This window comes from Petaurus breviceps, unplaced genomic scaffold (assembly GCF_028583685.1).
Source record: "Petaurus breviceps papuanus isolate PSGF00001 unplaced genomic scaffold, PetGlider_PUasm1.0 90330, whole genome shotgun sequence".
NCBI lineage: Eukaryota > Metazoa > Chordata > Mammalia > Diprotodontia > Petauridae > Petaurus > Petaurus breviceps.
The window spans coordinates 1,327,807-1,328,393 of NW_027187219.1; positions in this window are offsets into that span (position 1 = coordinate 1,327,807).

The window sequence follows — 587 nt, forward strand, 5'->3', positions numbered from 1 at the left end:
AGGGAGGGAGGGAGGGAGGAAGGAAGGAAGGAAGGGAGGGAGGGGTTTTCACTGCCTTACAACATTCTGTCAACAGTTTGGGTGTGCCATACACTCCCTACTTATAACATTACATTGTTTTTCCCTAAGGTGGCCAAGAAAGGGGAAGCATGAGCTAATGGAGCTGGGAAATCACACCAGGGTGAAGGAATTTGTTTTTATGGGCCTTACCCAGTCTCCAGAGCTGAGTCTCATCCTATTTCTTTTATTGTACCTGGTGTATGTAACAACTCTGCTGGGAAATCTCCTTATCATGCTTGCTGTGACCGCCGAGTCTCGTCTTCACACACCTATGTACTTGCTGCTCCGAAATTTATCTGTTGTGGATATCTGCTTCTCTTCCATCACTACTCCAAAGGTTTTGCTGGACCTTCTAGCTGAGAGAAAGACCATCTCTTTCAATGGCTGTATGACACAGATATTTTTCTTCCACTTCCTTGGTGGGGTTGATATTTTTACTCTCTCTGTGATGGCTTTTGATCGTTATTTGGCCATCTCAAAGCCCCTTCACTATGTGACCCTCATGAGTAAAGGAAGGTGCCTTGGGC